We start from the raw sequence: 19,685 nt of genomic DNA on the forward strand, positions 1-19,685 counted from the left end.
ATGTATTAAAGAACATTATAAAATTCTGAAAGACTTATAACTAAAAGCAATGTATTCTTCTAAAGAATAATCTGATTATTAAAAGATAGGATGACAAGCTAGTTCGTAATCACACTCATCAAACCCACATATGTTGTTGTGTGGGTTTCTCCTTCTTACACAAAACTCAATTTCAAGCCATCACGTCCTAACCACAATAATGTTAATTGATTCATTCATAGAGAACTGTTTTCCCTACTTCCTTCTCTGGTAAACATTGATCCTGGGTTACAACTTTAATCTATCCTACCTAAAGGAAAGATGCCTTTCATCAAGATGAACAATGGAGTCCGTAAGAGGGTGGGCAGGTGTCCTGGAGTGATTCAGTGAACACATCAACAGCTGATAAATAAAACTTTTGTGTCTAGTTGTCATCCATCTGCAAATTTGATCCCACGTTTAATAAAACAAAATGAGAAAGACTAATTTTATTTCAAAGCAAGCGTTCTTAAGCTAGGTAACCAACACGCCATTAGTCACTGCCAGTGCTGACACCCAATCACTGAGTGCTTCATCTTAAATCCTGGGGAAATGCAGTCGTAGTTGGAGATGTTATATAATGCTTTCTTCATCTCATACCATGGATCTAGAATGTTTTGTTTTATTTTATTAAATACAAAAGAATAGAAAGAACTCTTCCTGTAACCGAAGGGCTCAAACAGTAAATATAGGTATAAAAATTAGACCCCTTCTCCACCCTTTCCTCATTTTTCCCCAAATAGATAGAGATTTTATATACTGAGGTAAAAAAAGAAAATTCAAATGAGCTGATGAATCTTGGAAATAGGTGAAAATGAGCTCATGTTCCACTGGGATTTGAAAATCACAAGTCAGGTAGACACAGCTGTGTGCTGTTTCTTGCCATCCAGCTCAATAAGTGGCCACATTAGCTCTGATGCTTTAAAGGATATGAACCCCATAGGTCTTTAAGCCTAGAAATAAAGGACTAACAGCAGCAGTAGATTGATAGTCTGATCAGATGCTAAGTGTATCAATAGTTGGCAGGTCAGGATATGGCCAGTAAAGGCCAAAGCACTTTCTTTGCAATTCAAAACAATCTTTGTCCCATCCTTATGCCTCAACTCCCATTCCCTGAGCACTGGGACAAACCAAAGTAAACTCCTAAATGTGATGACATTTTTTTATATATTTGGCATTTTTTAATTAAACAACTTTATTTTTAAAAAACAGAGGTAAATGTACAGATTTTGAAAGTATTTTTGCATAAAACTATATGAATATATTTTTGTTAGCACTTGATTTTTTTTTAAAGGTTTGACAGTATGCATTGAAATCTTAGTAGTTACAATGAGTATAAAGTACATATAAAACAAAATGTAACATGGAAATAGTCAAAGTTTTCTTGGTGTGTAAAGATTAAACATAATGGCCACAATCCTTCTTAGAAAAAAATAAATTTATAGCACCCTCTCAGAGTGTGGAACACCTAGACTTTAAATCATTAATAATTCAAAAGCTAAGAATGCAGTCTTGTGGCAATCCCTCGTATTATACTTGGCATTCTAAAGAAGGAAGATCACCCTATCCCAGCCAATTGTAAATCAATTCAAAACAAAACATTTTTGCCTGTGTATAGTTTATTGCTCTTTCTGTAAGAGATTTTGCTGTGCAGAAAAGGTAGAAATGAATTTACAGAGTCATTCCTACCTTTCACCTGCTACAAGAAAACAGAGTACAGCACTGAGAAACAGCAACAAGAACATAAGGGAACCTGTGCCAGGTATAAAGGCTGAAAACTCTGAAAAAGTTTCGACTTCTTTCTATGCTTCCTTACAGGAAGCACATATTAGTTTAATGATAAAGTCTTCAAATCTTTCGTGTTGTAAATGCTTTTAAATCATGTATCTTCGTACACAGCATTGGCCCCATGTGCCTGCTAAACATACCCAATGTTAAAGTTTGTCTTAGAGCCACACTGACTTTTTATACCTGCCAATGGTGCACAGAAACAGCTGGATAAGAAGAACAAGGAAATCAAACATTCCCCTTCATCCAGAACAAGGAGATCATGCATCTTTTCATAAACAACTGGACTTAGTTTAGTTAGGTCTAAACATAAGTACAGGGAAAATTACAATTGTATGTGTGATTTGCCCATAATTCACAGTAAATTAGATTTTTATTAAAGCCTACCATTAGGATAGGAAAGATAGCTTAGTCAGGAAAGCATTTGCCATACACGTGTGAGAACCTGAGTTTAATCCATAGTACCTATGCACAAAGCTGGACACATTAGGGAGTGCCTGTAAGCCTGGGGCTTGTGTACATTAAAGGACTCCTGGGTATTTGCTGTAACAGCCAGTGTAGCTGAATCAGCGAGTACTTGGTTCATTCAAAAATACAGTCTCAGTGCACAGTGAGAGACTGATGAAGAGATGGCATTAGCATGTAGTCTTCATATTTATGGGAAACACATTGATGAGCACCTGCACATACATGTATATATGCATGCACTCAGGAACATACATACATATACACACATTCCTTAGCATTCAATGAGAGGCTTTTCAAAAAGTATTAAACTTAAAAATACATTGACTTACATGCAGACATGTTATTTTGCAATGGATAGGACAAAGAAATTATTAAGTAAAGTTACACCATCACTGGTGGGATTACATACTGCAATCACACTGGAGACAAAAATATGTGAGCACAACTATGTTTTTAGACATAACTCACATTGTGCTTTCTGCAAGCCCCAGTAATATGAAAAATGATTTTACAGTTATGCTGATGACTACAGATGTCATTATTTAATCAAAAGAGAATATCACATTAAGAACATTTTTATAAATTAATAATATATTTAACAAAATATCTCATGTAGTTTAGCTTATATAAAACTTAATTATCACTAACAGCAGATAGATGAGAAAGAGAGAGTGAGAGAGTGAGAGAGAGAGAGAGAGGATAGGTAGGTAGATAGATAGGTAAGAGATACAGTGCACTCACTGTATATATATTATGTGAAAAATAGGCTCCATTATAAACACAGAATATTTAAGATGAAAGATAAGTAAAGCTATGAACAAAATAAGCTAATGATCATGGTGCAGGCCGGAATCCCATCTACTTGTCAAGCCAATAAAGGATGATCACAACGTAAAAGCCAGCTTGACATACAGGTCATCAAGGCTACCCTGAAATGCTAATGGGATCTCATGTCAAAATAAGAAGGACAAAAAGGGCTAGGGATATGTGTAAATGGAAGGGCGCTTGCCTGTCACACCCAAAAATCATGAGTTCCATTCTTATTAATGAAAGAAAATTCTTCACTTTTTCAAATAACTACTCACATAATTATTTTAAAACCCCTTAAAATGTGTCTAGAAACACAAAAAGACCACAGAAAGCCATAAAAAGTTTAAGCTGAAAAGAAAACAGCTGGTGGTATCACCATACTGGATTGGAAGCAATACTATTGAGTTATAATAATAAAAAATTGTGTGATGCTGGCTAAAAATCAAACACATATAAGTTCAAAAGGATATAAGGCTCAAACATAATCCGCATGCCTTCAGGCACCTGAGTTTAGACAAAGATGATAAAAATAGAAAAAAGACACACCAGAGAAAAGGCACTCTTTACAAAAGCATCTTTGGTTTCATTGAGAAATATAACTAAAGATGGACATTTGAGCTCAGCACCAAAATGATGCATATAAATTAACTGTTATTTCTGCTATTTGTATTTTTCAAAACCTTATTTTATGTTTTTATTGTAAAGGAAAACTCATTTTCTTAAAGATTACTATTTCTTGAGCAATTCTTCAAGAAACTTCCTGACTGACCATCTGCCCAAATTGTGTGTTTAGGTCTGAGAATCAGTTAGACATGTAAGAAGAGATCCTTCTAATTAATTCCTGGTTGCTAAGAAACGAACAGAGAAAAATTATAGTTCTAAATATCATTCTGAGTGACACTAATCCAGGCGATTTATCCTTGGGGAAATATTTTTTATAATCAGATAACAGAGAATTTGTGTGAATAAATGTTCAATACTATTTGGATTACATATACACCCAAAGAATTGTGTGGTTAAATGTTCTACATGAGAAATATTTGTACATGAGCAAATAAAAAGCAGGGATTTTTATGCTATGTATGTATCAGATGTGCTGAGTGATCTGGTGCTCAATATCATTAAGTGTCCCTTGGCAGGAAATAGCACTTTGTGACTTTCTCATTAGTGCTCTGTGTCTATCTTTGACTTTAGATTTTCATGTTTATGTGTCCCTTCATCTTCATTTTTAAAGAAATCTCATAATAACTCATCTTTAGCTCTCTCTATGCTAACAAAAATATTTACTTTTGCCTCTGGTGCTGCCTTGACTAATATAGATGGTATTTATTTTCTTGTCACTCCCAAAATCTATGACAAGTTTTCACTTGAATCTTTATAAATATTCAGTGTATTGGATCTTAGATGTCACTGACGATTCATGCCAGTGAGTAAGTCATTCTGAGATTATTCTGACGAAACTAGCTCTAGAGTTCAAAATAAATCAATCAATAACATTATCTAATGTACCACTCCTAAACATTGGTTTCTTTTCAATTTATTTGAATATCTTATTTTTGCTTACATGCTAATTTATTTCAGGGTCCAATGCCAATACCTGAATGCAGTGTGACCTAATAAAATCCAGGCCTTTTATCTACCCCTCTTTTAAAATCTTTTTTCTGTTTACTGTGATCATCTAAATTAAGGAAAAGTCTTCTTATTACAGAAAGCCAAAGCTATTAATAACCTCATCTATTTCCCAGTGCTTCCTTATTCTGAGAGAGAAAAAGTATAAATGATTTGGTGTCTTCAAGAGATACCTGTGTTGACATTCAGAGTCAGCCTTCCTAAGCCTCATGACCTGCAACACCATGAGCCTGGGTCAGCAGTAAAGCAGTTGTGAGATCCACCCACAGAAACGTCACGGCCTACACCTTCGAGGCCAATGGCATTTAAAGATGCCTTGTCTCTATCTGGTACTCTCTAACTGGTAAACTGTAAACCTATAAAAGCCATATATGTGCATTTGTAGTGACAGTCAACTTTATCGAATTCCCTAAACCTTGAATGATCATAATGTGAACAGAGCAACTTCGCAGTATCCAGGCCCAAATGTAAGAGTTTTTTCGTTTTGTTTTGTTTTCATGGTCAAATACACAATTGTCCTCATAGTAAAAAAAAAAAAAAAAAAAAAAAAGACAAGAAAAAAATATATCGAGATGCACCAGGCCACATGGTGAAGCCAGCTTAATCTCTGTCCTAGCTCTTTCCTTCCTCTCATCCTAACTAAAAATGTCACTGGCTTTCAATAACCACTAAAGATTTATAAATTTTCTCTCAAAATCTATGTCTGTTTTGAAAGAGAACAAAACTTTTGTATGACTAAATGCTTCATCCTAAATATTTCTGTCCCTAGATTTTCTAATTAGGGAATGAAAATCAAATGTACCAATTCCGCATGCCAGCACCTTGAGGAGCAATTTGAAGTCTCCATCCTCTTCCGCAGTTGCCTGTCAAGCTCTGGCAGATTTTACTCGTGAGCAGCTCTCAAGCCCCTGACTTCTGTATCCCTGTTAATCTGCCCTAACTCCGATTTCCATTTTCTTCTGCCTAAAAGAATGCAGTCGTCTAGCTTCAGTCGCGTCTCTGTAATTCATTTTTCCGCACAAATGCCAGAGGGAGTGCTCCGATAAATAGACCAGATCTCAACAGTCTGCTTCAAATCCTTCATTGCTTCAAAGATAAAGTGAAAATCCTCCCACTTTCCAGGAGGAGCTTCATCTACGCTCATTCACATGCTGTGCAGAGTGTTCTCTATCTCAGGTTGCCCAGGGCATTCTCTGGTCTATATCCAAATGGATAATTTCTTTCATCAGGGATTTCATAAAGACTTGAGAAAATGCACTTTCGCCTACAAAGTTATCTCTCTGCTTACCCACAAGACATACCTTCTAAGACCACCATAACTGCCTGAAAGTAAAAAAAAAGTTATTGTTGTGGTGTGTTTAGTGTGTGTGTGTGTGTGTTTGTGTGACTGTGTGCTGTGTTCTGTGTGTGTTGTGTGTTTGGTGTGTGTGTATATGTGTTCTTTATGTGTGTGGTGTGCTTGGTGTGTTAGTGTGTGTGCTTAATGTGTGTGGTGTGTGTTTGTGTGTGTGTGTGTTGAATGTGAGTATGTGTGTGTGAGTGTGTACATGTGTGTTTGTTTGATGTGTGTGTATGTGGTCAGTGTGTGTTGTGCTTGGTGTGTGTGTGTGTGTGTGTGTGTGTTTGTTTGATATGTGTGTATGTGGTCTGTGTGTGTGGTTTGTTTGGTGTGATTGTGTGTGTGTTTGTGTGTGTGGTATGTTTGATGTGTGTGTATGTGGTTTTTGTTTGTGTGGTGTTGGTATGGGTGTATGTATTTATGGATGGTGTGTGTGTGTGTGTGTGTGTGTGTATTCCTGTGTGTGCATGCATGTGTATGTGTTTTTTATATGTGTATGTGTGTCTATGTTGGAGGAGCTGTATGTGTTGGAGGTGTTTTCCAATTTGTTATTACCATAGATCTGAGAAACATAATACACTAATTTTCTCTTCCTTAAGTGGAGACTTTCATCTTTTCACTTTATAGTTTCATTTCCAAGCACTGCTGCTCCTCGTTTTGAGGTCATTATTAAATAAGACAAAGCTTAGTCAAGCACTATTGCCTGCAACACTCTGTCTGACAATCAAGAAGGCTACTAAGGGAGTATGGATAAGTAGCTATAGTGCATGATACACTGGAGAGAGCACTCGCTCACAACTTTGTATAGAAATGGAATGATGATACAAGGCTTCATGATGAAGTTCAAAGCTTATGAGTTACTTCTGGACTTTTTCACTTTATTGTCTTTGGATTGAACTTCAACATAGGCATCAGAAACTTTGGATAACATGGGGATTATTATTCTATTTAACTATTCTACTTTAGACTCTAAGGAGTGTTTACTAAATATTATATGCATATTTAACTATAAATATTAGGTAAACCCATGTGATGATGAAACCAATTGAACTAATGTGCCTTGTGATTCTCAGCAGAAAGTTATCTAGGAATTGTTGTCTTCTTTCTCCATACCAGCCTGAGGCTTGAGAGAAGGATATCAGTGTGTTGTTTTCACCTAAATAGTTTTCCTCACATTGACTTTACATGATTCTCTGCTTTTTAACAGAGACAGAAGAAGCTGGGCCAGTCAACAAACATAGTTGAATGAGCATAGGTGTGCCACAAGAATAAAATCAAGCTACATTTAGTATTGTGGATTAAAGTACTGTGGTTTAAGTTAATTAGCATGAAATCAATTAGAAATAAATTATAATAAAATTTGAATACTATATTATCTCTAAACTCTGCAAAATGTTTAAGGAACATTTTGCTAGCTGCTCATTAATTTAGCTTTTGCCTTTTTTTACCGACATCTTTTTACTTCTCCCTCATATATTGGACATGTATCAAATCCCAACTTATGCCACATTATATATGTACTATATGTACAATGTGATGACTTCTCTTCTTTTATAGTAATTACAATAAAAGTCATCAGGATTATTCTTTTACTCTCTCTTCTCCCCCCAACCCCCCACCAAAAGAACATTTATATTTTTGTTCCTCTCACATTGACTTTCAATAGTGAGAGCTTCATATTCAGGAATGATTGTTAAAGTCTCTCATCAAATAAATATTGGACAAGGCACATGAATAAAATATGTAATAGTATTCCTTTGTTTGGGTGTTGCAGAATACGAAGGGTGATGGCCAAGCTACTTTCATGCAAGAAACACCAAACATGCCTATGCTCCATGAAATACACTGATCCCAGTTAAAAAAAAAAAAAAAAAAAAAAAAAACAAGTGAACAGAGCCAAGAAAACAGCTAAGGCTCTGTTTCAGGTTAATTTAACCTTTAAAAAATTACACAGACCTTTAACTTTCAATTATAATGCCATCTTGCAGAAAATGCAGAGCCACAGTGAAATGCCCATTAGTGCTTAGATACAATAGCTAGCCAAGCACCATAGAAACATGGCCCACATGTGGCAACTATATGCACCAGTGGGCAGTGTTCACATGAAAACTTTTTAATTCTGCAAGGCAGAACTCACTCCAAAGTACACAACTGTCTCCCATTTCATTGCAATCCAGCCAAATACATTATCCTAAAAAAGGGTGATAAATGTACCAACTTGATAAAGTCACACTAAATGAAATATGAAAAGAACTGTATGCATTGTTGGAAACTTATCATACCTGCCATGAAGCCAGCTGTTGGCAAAGATTATGGTCCCTGTAAGACTAAAAGTATCTTACTGTTTACCAGCTGTAAACAATAAGGTGAATGCATTGAAAAATGTTGACATAATTGCAGATTATCCCTAAAAATCATAAATACATAATGCCTAGTAATGATCCATTTATTCATTAATCAGTCTTGCTGAACTATGAACTCAGGCAACTATGAAAAAGACTGTCTGTGTTTTACCCTTGTTTTAAAGGTATGTAAATAATACAATGGTTTTTGTAGACTGAGATAGGCGTCTAAAAAATCTACAAGTGGGTGTTTTTCAGTGCAGACCCCTTCATTTCCAGAAGGTACAAGGAACATGTGAAATACATGAGTGCTCAAAATTATAGCAGTCAAAGTCAATCAAGGTTCTTCAGTGGATCAGGCAGCAATAGTCACTCAAGGTTGTTCAATGGTTTAGGCAGTCATGGTCACTCAAGGTTGTTCAATGGATCAGGCAGTCATGGTCGCTCAAGGTTATTCAGTGGATCAGACAGAGCAGTCACTGATAACTGGATACTAGCCCCACAAAGCTCTTAGTACCCAAGAAACAACTCTCACACCATATGAAGCTCAATAAGAATGAAGACCAAGATGTGGAAATCTTGGTCCTTCTTAGAAAACAAAATAGGTATATAACTCCCTCTCAGAGTGTGGTACACTTAGACCTTAAATCATTAATAATTCAAGAGCTAAGAATGTGACCTTGTGGCAATCCTTGATATTTAAAAATCATTATGTTTAATTTTTACACCCCAAGAAAATTTAAACGATTTTCAGGTTGCCTTTTGTTTTGTATGTACTTTATGCTCATTGTAGCTAGTAAGTTTTCTTCTTTTTTTCAATTTTATTTTTAAAAAAAAACAGAGATACATATACAAGTTATTAAAAGCATTTTAGCGTAAATATATATAAATGTAATTTACATGGTACTTGATTATTTTAAAGGTTTTATAACATGCATTTAAATCTTACTATTTACAAAGATCATAAAGTATATGTAAAACATGTAACATGGAAATAGTCAAAGTTTTTGGTATGTAAAGATTAAACATTATAATTTTGAACTACCAAAAGTTGCCACAACTTTTATTAGCTCTTGAGCTATTAATGGTTTAAGGTCTAGGTGTACCCCACTCTGAGAGGGTGCTCTACTGGAAAAAGATCTTTACCAAACCCACATCTGATAGGTCTAATATCCAATATATACAAAGAACTTAAGATGTTAGTCTCCAGAGAATCAAACAATCCTATAAAAAATGGGGTACAGAGCTAAACAAAGAATTCTCAATTAACGAATATTGAATGGCTGAGAATCACCTAAGGAAATGCTAGACATTCCTAGTCATCAGGGAAATGCAAATCAAAACAACCCTGAGATTCCACCTCATACCAGTCAGAATGGCTAAGATCAAAAACTTAGATGACAGCAGATGCTGGCCAAGATGCAGAGAAAGAGGAACAGTCCTCTACTGCTGGTGGGATTGTAAGCTGGTACAACCACTCTGAAAATCAGACTGACAGTTCCTCAGAAAATTGTACATAGTACTACCTGAAGATCCAGTTATTCCACTTCTGGGCGTATACCTCAAAGATCCTCCAACATACAATAAGGACACTTGTTCCACCATGTTCTTAGCAGCCGTATTTATAATAGCCAGAAGCTGGAAAGAACCCACATGTCATTCAGTAGATGAATGGATACAGAAATTGTGGTATATTTACACAATGGAGTACTACTCATCTATAGAAACAGTTACTTTATTAAATTCCTAGGAAAATAGATGTATCTAGAGAATATCATGTATTTAGAGATGTATCTAGAGAATGCATCTAGAGGTAACTCAGTCAGAAAAGAATAGACACAATATACATTCACTGATAATTGGATATTAGCCTCAGAAAGCTCTGAATATCCAAGAAAACAACTCACAGACTATATGAAGCTAAAAAAATAAATAAATAAATAAAAAAGGACAAAAAGTGGAAGGCTTAGTCCTTCTTAGAAAAAATACTAGTAAGTTTTAAATGCATACTTTTAAACCTTTAAGAAAATTGAATATGAACAAAAATATATTCATATAGTTTTATGCAAAAATACTTTTAAAATCTGTACATTTATATCTTTTTTTTAAAAAAAATAAAGCTATTTAATTTAATAAAAACTACTAGAAGCCATGTCTAATTGCTTTGGGACTAACTATTCTACCCACCTTATAGCATGCAATGCAAGAGCAATTGGCCCAATGTTTGGGGCAGGGCTGGATGTAGTAACATGTGGTAGGAACAGTTAGCACAAGCAAGTGCTTAGCATAACGCAAGACCTTCTCTCAGGAGCCAGCTAGTACTCAGATCTCTGTTGACTGATTTTTATCACCATGTTGAGAAACAAGGATGATAAGGTTAGGAAAAGTATGCCTTAAATATTAATGTAAATGCTATTTTCAAAAATAACATTAAAAAATAACAAAACTTGCCTAAAATATGTCTAAATATTAAAATTCTACACTTCTTTGTAAAAGAATGAGAAGAGATGTTAATATATATATATATGAGTGTTCTGTATTCACACTCACCAGAAGAGAGCATCAATTCCATTACTGATAACCATGGGCCACCATGTGTTTCCTGGGAACTGAACTCAGGACCTCTGGAAGTACAGCCAGTGCTCCTAACCTATGAGTCATCTCTCAGAACCCAAGAAATGCCATTTTCTGAAGTTAAGAATGGGGATGTAGTTCAGTAGAGAGAGTATTTGCATAGCATGCACAAGCCTTGGTTCAGTTTCTAGCACTGCATAAAACTCCAGGCTCTTTCCTCATACTCAAAAAGTGAAAACAAAAAGGTCAAAAGTTCTTAATGTATTTAATTCAATTAATTGAATTGAAAAGTAAAAGATGACATTCTCTAGAGTAATCAATTGTGATATCTTTATAAAACAGTTTTCAAAACCTCTGTCAACAGTCACTGTATCCTGGCCCTGTGTTTTGCTTTTTTTTTTTTTTTAGAGGGTAAATGTTCTGAAGACTGTTTTCTAATATAATTTTCTGGAAGAAGTAATAAAATTAAGATGAGCACATTTCTGTTACAAGATAAGCATGTGACTTTATTCTAAATGCTGTCTTGTGCAAATTACCACTAACAGGTTTACATGGCTTTGTATTGTCTTCTTGTTCAATTATGCAAAAGCCTTCACTTCAGCTTATAGACTGTGCCAGTCATATTCTGCTCTGCTGTGTGACAAAATCCAGATCATTGGCTGCTTGAAAAGGGAGAAGTGTTTTTTGCTAGAATACAAAGGTTCTGGGGAATTCGCTGGTAGATCACTCTGTAAGGTTTTCTCAGACCCATACCCCTCTGGTAACCCCAGAGCCATTTTTGGAGGACAGTTTCTTGGCAACACCATACCCAGTAACAAGGTAAGAAGGGAAGTCTTAAAAAACGAGTTTTTGACAAAGGACAATGCTAATGTCACTTACTAACTTGCCTTTACCTCATGGATATGGATCTAGGGATTTGGTCACTTCAGAACAAGAAAGGAAAAAAAAAATACAGTCTAGCTTTATGTGCCATATTCAGGAAAACCCTGTGAAAGTGGGAAGACAACCAGCCTTCTCTTCTTGAACAAACATCCACATATTATAATAGTATCCTGTTGAAGATGGAGAGGGTTCAGGTTGTATTGACGGTGACCATGTAAGAAAACTGGGGAAAGGGTATCAAGTTTTCACATATTATGTTGGAGAGAAACATCACATTGTGTATTTGTTACACTGCATTTCATTTAGATGATGATCTGCATAATAAATATTCCTCAGGATTATAAGAATCAATAACACACCCAGTCCCAGAACTGCACAACTGCAGAGCATTTTCACCCATGTAATAGATTCAAGGATCCAGGATGCTGTGCTATCATAGAGAAAATCACACTGTGCTCTGTGTATCAACAGGCAATGTGATAAAATAATTGGAAATGCAGATTTGGAAACATAAATTCCAATCCTGCTTTCTTGTTTTATCAAGAACATGAATCAGGTGAGTTACTTAATATCTTTTAGGTTTATCCTCTCCAGAAGTGGAGCTGATCACACACACACACACACACACACACACACACACACACACACTCAGAGCTGGGGTGAGGGTTAAATGAGTTAACAAATGAAAGACATTTGATTGAGTCCTTTGACAGAGTAAAAGCTTTAGTTCAGTGTCTATCAACTGTGGATTTGGGCTGTAAAATGGATGCACTATAAGGATAATCACCCAGGTAATGCTTTCAAGTACCACAAGTACCAAACGGTGCCTTGGTAAGTACTTGTGTTATCCTCAGTCTATAATTAATCCTCTACTCTGATGAGTAAGATATTGTAAAATCTTTCTGACAACAGCATTCATGAACAATTAAGAGACAAGGACAGGTATTTGGAAGAAGGACACAAGGATAAATATGAGAAAGATGTGTGTGTGTGTGTGTGTGTGTGTGTGTGTGTGTGTATGAGAGAGAGAGAGAGAGAGAGAGAGAGAGAGAGAGAGAGAGAGAGAGAGAGAGAGAGAGAGAGAGAGAGAGGTGGAGGGCAGGGGTGAGAGAGACACACAGAGAGAAATAGACAGAGGGACAAAGAGCATGCACAAAAGGATTCTATAATGACAGGAAAAAAAATGTCACAAAAGAGATGTCAAGTATTTTTTAAATGTTGTAAAGACAGAAGAAATCACCTTGATTTCAGAAGTGAAAATACAAGACTAGTAATCTATATTAATATATCTGAGTGGAATATATAAAGTACTTTGAGCGTGAGCTCTTTCGCTGACTACATTCAGGTATGTTAGTATTGACTTCCTAAAAGAATCCTGAGATGAGGCTCTTGTGGTAATATGCTGAAAGACAAAAGTACTTACTTTAGGAAAAATTAAAATTCAGTGCTTGGCCTTCATCTATATTATTTGTATTTATATGTGAAAGTATATGTTCTTTTCTATAAATTCATAGATTTTGTTCAGCTCATAATGAGACTTATTGGTGGCCATTTTTTTATCTTTGCTGATTTTCATTGCAGAATGTAAAGATTAAGAGTACTTGGTGCTCATGCATAAGATTCACATTCAGTTCCTAGCTCCCAGTGATGGCTCACAACCATCATTATGGTTCCAGGGAATCTGTAACCCTTTTCTATCACCCAGGGTATGAGAATTGTGTAGACAAACATTTACACACATAAAAATATTTTAGAATTAGTAAATTAATCAGATCTAAGCCATATCTATGTAGAGGCTTTGGAATATCGACAGATTGCAGTGTAATGATTTCTGGGAGCAGGAATACTGCAAATACAAAGCCAAAATTATCTTAAATTTTATTTTCATTAATAGTTATTTTGCCTGCTTCTGAATCCAATCTATTTCCTGTCTATTAGGTAAAACTGTGGAAACTATTATTAGGAGATCACTACCTTCTACGGGTTCTGAAGTTAAAAATGACACCCCAGAGCATCTCAAACCTACAGCTAAGATCCCTACTTTTCTGTAACTAGCATACCTGATGTTGACACCAATGTATATGGCACATGCTTACATTATGACTTTCATTTTCTGACTTTATAAAGCTCACAGACGTACTTCCACAGCAGCCTGTTATTCATGATAACTTGCTGACTGTGCTTCTGAGTCATGGCCATTCATGTGTGGCTCAAAATAAACTCTTATTCAGTTTCAGAAGGAAGCTGTGTTTTGCATTATCAATTTCAATAGTAAAATTTTAATAAATCCACGTACGTAAAAAATATACATGTTTACAATTATTACTGATAAATCTCTAGAAGACGGAAATGAGACAAAATGATAATTATATTCCTAACAATCTGCTTCATATGCTGTTTGTTGTTTGGTTTGCTTTTGGGAGCTGGAGCTGAAGTCCAGAGCCTCTAGCATGTTACATAAATGTTCTTCCACTGAGCTACATTCCCAGCCCTATTTTTTAAGAAATTATATTTTGTTTTTAGTTTAAATTATTTATTTAGCTAATTCAGATTAATTGTGCTCAGCTAACAATGAAATTCCTTGCTGTGAAAAAAAGACAAAGATATGAATGAGGTAATGAGTTTTATGAATATGCTTGTTGCCCTGCTTGGGTCACATTCATATGCTAGTATGAAAATAGCAAATAAATATGCAAAATTATGTAAATTTACACAAAAGTCATTTTGAATGAAAAGGTCAAATGTCAGATAAGCAATGTTCCAACCTCTTCAGTCCAATTACTTCCTATTACATCTCTCTGGGCATTTTCAGACTAAAATATGTGCAATTTCTTATACAAGGAGCAATGTAAACACAACTTGCTCTTTATTCAGTGAAGGACAATCTTATCAGAGCTTCCACGCATTCCTGTGTTTAATTGTGAACCACTAAATCCAGTTTACCCTTCAACAAATATTTGTTGTCACCTATTGTGTGCAAGGTGTTATATTAGAGGGGGGCAAAACAGTGAAAAGCCAAACAATGGAACTGTTTTTGTCGAGCTAAGAATTTGACTTAATTTCTCTGGGAGTTACACATGTCTTTTAATGGCCTAGAATTTACTCATCAAGAAGCAGATCTTATCATCATCAATCATCAGCCCAATGACGTGCCTCAAACCAATGCTGCTGTACGAAACTTCCTCCAGAAGAATAGGTCCTGCAGAACTCAGCGTCAGAGGACCAAAGAACAGATGCCACTTGAGTAAAGAGAATGGAAAGGAAACGAAGGTCAGTCTGCCTGCTGCATGCAGAAGGCCACCAAACAAATGCGAGTTTTCTAACATACACACTTTTCAATAAACCCTTAGACATTTTACCATTACACAAAACAGGAACGTCATAGTAAGAAGCAACCAGAAACTGAGGGGTGAACATTGGTAGAGCACTACAAAGTTTCACATAGGTAAATCTGGAGGCCTTTGTGAAAATTTATGTGCATGTCTGCATGTGCACATAAGTGTGTAATTTAAAACACTCAGACAAAAAAAATTAAAAAAAAACCTGCACACATTCGATTCGCCAATATTGTTAGGGAGAAAGTTCTAGAGAGAAAGCTACCAAATATAGGTTATTTCCTTTCTATTCTTCTCTGCCTTTTCTGAGCCAAATTCTAGAAAGTGTAAAATGTTGGCTACAGTCCTCAGGAAAAGATTTTCTCAGTAACAGATTGGGAATCAGAGCTAGAGACAAAACCTGGAAGTCTCCCAATAGGTCCATGTCTTAAAGGTTGGGCCCCAAGTTTGGAGATGGGAGAGAGTGAAATTTTGAAGAGGTACAGTCAACTGAGTGGTCCTTGAGGCAGGAGGCTTTCAGAAAATTCTGAGACTCTAGTATCTTTCTCCTTTCCTCTTTCATTTCCTGGCCATTAGATAAATTCCTTTGCACTGACACAGGCTCTCCACTGTGATATGCTGTTCTCTACAAGCACAAAGGCCATGTACCCCTTAACCATGAATGGAAACCTACAAACCAATTTTCAATATTCAACCTATCTCAAGGGCCCCAAGATGGCACATTGATAAACATACATCAGAGAACCAGGTCAAAAGTTTAGATACCCATTGTGTAAGGCAAAATAATTGTTTTCTTTTTATATGTGATAGTTTCAGGTTTTTATCAAACGGACAGAAAGAACAGTAAGAGACTAACCTTTGAGTGTCCAGTATAGGATGATGCAAATACCATGTTTCTGTTACACTTGTAACTTAAATTCAAACTCTTGTCAATTTGACTACTCCAACAGAGATGAACTTTTAAATATAACAACATATCTAGAGGTTAGTGAAATGGCTCACTGAATAAGAGCACTGGCTACTCTTCCAGAGTGGCTCATGACCATCTAAAAGGGCATCTGTTGCCCTCTCCTAGCATGCAGGTGTACATGCATCAGAGCACTCATACATTAAATCAATCAAACAAGTAAATAGAAACATTAAAAATATATCTAAAGGAATTCAGTAACTAGAATGGGACATATGTTAAAGTAAATAAACACTAACTGCTAAGAACTAATAGAGAAGGGAAATGATGGCCTGTAAACAATAATAATAAATGGTGTGTGTGAGTGTGTGTGTGTGTGTGTATGTGTGAGTGTGTGTGAGAGAGTGTGTATGAGTGTGTGTATGTGTGTGAGTGTGTGTGTGTGAGTGTGGGTGTGTGTGTATGTGTGAGTGTGTGTGTGTGAGTGTGAGAGTGTGTGTGTGAGTGTGTGTGTGAGTGTGTGTGTGAGTGTGTATGTATATGTATGTGTGTGAGTGTGTGAGTGTGTGAGTATGTGAGTGTGTGTGTGTGTGTGTGTGTGTAATACAAACTATTTAAATCAAGATTTCTATAGTAAGTGACTGTGTGAGACTAGAGAGTGGGAACCTGTTGAAACCTATTTTAATATTCAAATAAAAAGATTTTTATAAAAGAAAAAAGATATAAGGAGGTGAAATCATGAGACATTGTGATAAAATGCCTAAACACCAAGGACAGATATAAAATATTACACTATTTCATGCACAAAAACTGAATTGTATGCAAAAGAAACCATTATTTAACTCACAATTTCTCGTCTGCAATGAAAAACATCTAAAGTCCATTGAAATGCAAAAATTCAATCCAGATAGTCTGATAAACTGTCAATCATCTCCGGGTGTTAAATAAAACCTTTGGGGGTACGGAGAGGCTAAAAAAATATTTACCATATAACCCCCAAATGTATTAGAACAGAGCTTCCTGAAAACCAAGAAGATCAAGTGATGAGTACATGATGATCAACATGTGCAGCGCTCAGCAACACGGAAGTCCACCGGGAAGGCAGCATACAGAACGGGAGCGCTCACAGGAAGTGGCTCCCATGACGAAACACGTGCTTTAAATATGATGCTTTTTCATGTGGTCTTCACCGCAAAGTGAAGACCGACCTCCTGAACTTGCAATTGTGAGTGGAGGGAAGATGCAGTAAAAAGTGTCTCCGTTTAGGAGTGAAGTAAGAAGTGAGGATTAACAATGGGGGGGATGGAGTTAATGCTGGTGTATGGAATGAGAGAGAGAGGAGAGAGAGGGAGGGAGAGATGGAGAGAGGGGAGAGAGGGGAGAGAAAGAGGAAAGAGAGAAGAAATGAGAGAGAGAGAGAGAGAGAGAGAGAGAGAGAGAGAGAGAGAGAGAGAGAGAGAGAGAGAGAGAGAGAGGAGAGAGAAGAGGGAGAGAGGGGAAGACGGAGAGGGAGGGGAAGAGATAGAGGGAGAGAGAGAGATTTAATTGAGATATGTACACATAAGTACATTCACAGGACGATGCTGGATGCCCTCCTCTATCCCACTCAGTCTTTATTTTCTTGTGACAAGGTCATTTAATAAACCTGGCAGCCAGCAAGCCTGACCTACCTTCCTAACTTTGGTTCCAATAATGCTGGACTTATTAAATGCAAGTGCTACTACATCTAAATTTTAAGATATGTTCTTAGGATATGAACTTATACCTGTGCAGCAAACACTCTTACCCACTGAGTCACCCTAGAACATTCTTTTTGACAATATTTAAGCCGAATTCTAGGATCATATTTCAAAAAAATTAGATAACATTAACTAACCTTAACTAATCAAATTAAAATATTATCCTATATAACTCCTGTATAAAAGACATAAATGGAATCTTCAGGAAAATATTTCCATGAAATACCTCATTTACCAAAATTTTTATCTTAATATTTTTAGAATATGTACATTTTTTCTATATCCTTTACATAATTTTTAAGATATTTAAAAAGCCTAATATAATATAAATGTGTCCTTTAGGGTATAATAAAAATGTCCAGACTGTTCCAACAGAGAATATATATATATTCAAATTTAATAGCATGAATGGGAGATGAGTCAAATAAGCAAACACCAATAACCAGAAACCACAAGAGGTGAGAACTCTGTTCATGCATACAACAAGTAGCAGTCTTTAAATACTTTAAATTCAAGATTGGTTGATTCTGCATATAGGAAATGTGCAGATACAGAGGACCAACGGCAAAAACAAAAATGTCAACAGAAAGTGCATGCTACAAAAGCTGCACTTAGGTAAACATAAGCATGCCCATCCTTTATTATAAAAGATGGCAGTACATAAAATTACAAGTCTCACTAGCAAATTGCTGATATAAACAGAATTTGCTAAAACTGTTAGAAGATGAACTTAATATAAATCAAAGCATAAAATATTTAAAGCTATAGAGAATAAACATGTTTAAAGATTGAAACATCTCTGAAGATTTCAGCAAAGCAAATAAGCCCTGAGTTAGAAAGGGGGAGGATCATGAGGCTAGTACTGAAAGACAGCCAGGTACAAAAGAGATGTTTGCCATTGAATCTATGGTGACATATACTTAATGAGGGGATGAGGGGCAGTCTGCAGTGAAAGATCAAATCCATGAAGAAGACTTTAGAAGCTAACAATCAGAAATCAAGGAATATATTAATAGTTAATGTATATTTTGGAAAGATAATAAAAGATCTATTTTCCATAGAACACTAAATAGACTCAGAGAAAATTTATTCTGTACCTTAGCTTTAAAGAATGAATATTTTGCCTGCAGTTAAACTATTCGACAATATAAAAGCACATTGTAAATTATTCTAATTTTGACAGCAAGCAGAACTTTCATCCCTAAGCCTAACAAATTTCAAAGAAAAAAATGATCAATTTTAATTATTTTGATGCAAATTTTAAGTAAATCACTAATAAATAGAATTCCTTCCTGCATACGAAAAGTGTAACATCAAGTGGCCTAAGAAAGATTCTTGCAAAAATATATGTTACTAGAGAAATATTCATATGAGTAATCTTATTTCTGGAAGTCAGATAATCATTTTTACCAATAAACAGAGGAAGAAAAAAATCATAAAATCACAACTTTATGATGAGAAAGACATTGGGCACATTTCACTTCCTTCTAAAATATTATGAATCACAGAGAAAGTAGAATATTGTTGACCCATAATGATCATTTTAACATTAGTGGCCAATGTTCATTCCACATATTGAATCACTGAAGCAATTACAATGTATAGGTTGGAACTTCAAAGAATCTCAAGCATTTGCCAATATTGGATCAAGTTATCTACTTAAATATAATTACAGAAGAGTTCCTTGTGCAAATAACAGAAATAATAAGGAACTTCATATACCCTGATGAGACTACAATGAATACTTCATGTGGAAAAATAATAGTATCACTGTGAAAACTGCAAAATCACAAAGTTTAGATGAAATATAGTGATTTGATAAGTCTAATATGTAGGAATATTAAAGAATCAATC

Source organism: Micromys minutus, assembly GCF_963924665.1.
Source record: "Micromys minutus genome assembly, chromosome: 14".
Classification (NCBI taxonomy): domain Eukaryota; kingdom Metazoa; phylum Chordata; class Mammalia; order Rodentia; family Muridae; genus Micromys; species Micromys minutus.